This window comes from Microcaecilia unicolor, chromosome 2, assembly GCF_901765095.1.
Source record: "Microcaecilia unicolor chromosome 2, aMicUni1.1, whole genome shotgun sequence".
Classification (NCBI taxonomy): Eukaryota; Metazoa; Chordata; class Amphibia; order Gymnophiona; family Siphonopidae; genus Microcaecilia; species Microcaecilia unicolor.
Window position 1 is genome coordinate 348,364,189 of NC_044032.1, and position 2,642 is coordinate 348,366,830.

Here is a 2,642-nt window from a genome sequence, read left to right on the forward strand (position 1 = left end):
AGGGCATACCTTGCGAGCCCCACCAGCCAATAAATGGACTGCCACCATTCTCTGCTGCTTGTTTCTGGTTCTGAGCAGCATGATGGAACCTTCTTGTGCTTGCATCAAAGTCCCAGCCTGATGCTCAGAGTCAGAAACAAGGAGCAGCAGTCTATTTACTTGGCTAGTGGGGCCAGCATCACTGCCAGCAAAGTAAAAGAGAATTCAGGAGGGGGCCCAAGCCCACATTTTGGGAGTCAGTTGTTAAAGTAGCCATGGGGAGGCCTACTTTAACAACCGGATCCCAAAATTGTTAAAAACGTAACAAACGGCTCTCGCGAGCCTGTGAAGCCCGCTCCAGCACACCACTGCCTAGGGCGACTCTTTTTAACATCTTTATGAATGATATTACAGAAGGGCTGTCTGGTAAGGTTTTGATATTGCAGATGATACCAAACTCTGCAACAGGGTGGACACCCTGGAGGGTGTGGATGACATGAGGATGGACCCAGCGAAGCTTGAGGAATGATCCAATATTTGGCAACTAAGATTTAATGCTATGAAATGCAGGATCATGCACTTAGGTCGCAAGAATCCAAGAGAACAGTACAAGATAGGGAGTGAAGTGCTTCTGTGTGGAAAGGAAGAGTGGGGCTTGGGGGTGATCCTTTAGGAAAAGGAAGTGTTAGTGGTATCGGAGGATGGGCAGACTGGATGGGCATTTAGCCTTTATCTGCCATCATGTTTCTAAGTTTCTAATACAATGAAATATCTAACTCTACCCTCTGTTTTCTGTCCAATAACCAATTCCTAATCCAAACCAGAACCTTGCCTCCTGTCGACGTCACATTGACCACTCTCCAATCTTCAGGTACTAAGGATGATTTTAACGACAGGTTACATATTACTAACATCAGATCAGCAATTTCATTCTTCAGTTCTTTGAGTACCTTTGGATGTATGTGATGACAATTTTTAAAGAGGGTTCTGTGGTGATCCAGGAAATTAACCAGTAAGCATGATGTCAGTAATGGGCAAAATACTGGAAACTATTATAAAGAATTAAATTATAGAACACATAGACAAACATGGTTTAATGGGACAGGTCAACATGGATTCAGCCAATGGAAGTCTTGCCTCACCAATTTGCTTCATTTCTTTAAAAACATGAATAAACATGTGGATAGAGGGTGAACTGGTTGATGTACTGTATCTACATTTTCAGAAAACTTTTGACAAAGTTCCTCATGAGAGACTCATGAACCTTCCTGAACCCTTACGTCAAGCCCCCTCCCTGCCCGTCTTCAAGTCTTTGCTTAAAGCCCACCTCTTCAATGCTGCGTTCGGCACCTAACCCTTACCGTTCAGTGAATCCAGACTGCCCCATTTGACTGCCCTATCGGACCGACCGTTCACTTGTCTATTAGATTGTAAGCTCTTTGAGCAGGGACTGTCTCTCTTTGTTAAATTAAAGAGTCATGGGATAGGAGGCAAGGTTCTGGTGTGGATTAGGAATTGGTTATTGGAAAGAGAACAGAGGGTAGGGTTAATGGTCATTTCTCTCAATGGGTGAACAATGGAGTGCCACAGGGATCAATACTGGGTCCGGTACTATTTAATATATTTATAAATGATATGGAAATTGGAACGACGAGTGAGGTGATTAAATTTGCAATAAAACAAAGCTATTCAAGGTTGATAAATATGTGCAGACTGTGAAATATTGCAGGAAGACCTTAGAAAATTAGAAGACTGGGCATCCAAATGGCAGATGAAATTTAATGTGGACAAATGCAAGGCGATGCACATTGAAAAGAATAATCCAAATCATAGTTATCTGATGCTAGGGTCCACCTTAGGGGTCAGCACTCAAGAAAAAGATCTAGGTGTCACTGTAGATAATACACTGAAATCTTCTGCTCATTGTGCAATGGCGGCCAAAAAAGCAAACAGGATGCTTGGAATTATTAGGAAAGGGTTGATGAATAAGACTGAAAATACTATAATGCCCCTGTATTGCTCCATGGTTCAACAGCACCTTGAGTATTGCGTTCAGTTCTGGTCGCTGTATCTCAAAAAAGATATAGTAGAATTAGAAAAGGTTCAAAAAAGAGTGACCAAAATGATAAAGGGCATGGAATTCCTCTTGTATGAAGGCTAAAGAGGTTAGGGCTCTTCAGCTTGGAAAAGAGACAGATAGGGGGAGATTGATGTCTACAAAATCCTGAGTGGTGTAGAAGTAGTAGAAGTGAATCAATATTTTATTCATTCCAAAACTACAAAGACTAAGGAACACTCGAGGAAGTTACATGGAAATACTTTTAAAACAAATAGGAGGAAATATTTTTTCACTCAATGAATAGTTAAGCTCTGGAACTGTTTGCCGGAGGATGTGATAACAGCAGTTAGCGTATCTGGGTTTAAAAAAGGTTTGGAAAAGTTCCTGGAGGAAAAGTCCTTAGTCTGCTATTGAGACAGACATGGGAAGCAACTGCTTGCCCTGGGATTTGTAGCATGGAATGCTGCCACGATTTCGGGTTTCTTCCAGGTACTCGTGACCTGGCTTGGCCACTGTTGGAAAACAGGATACTGGGCTAGATGGACATTGGTCTGACCCAGTATGGCTACTCTTAAGTTCTTATGACCCATTGATATAAGTTCAA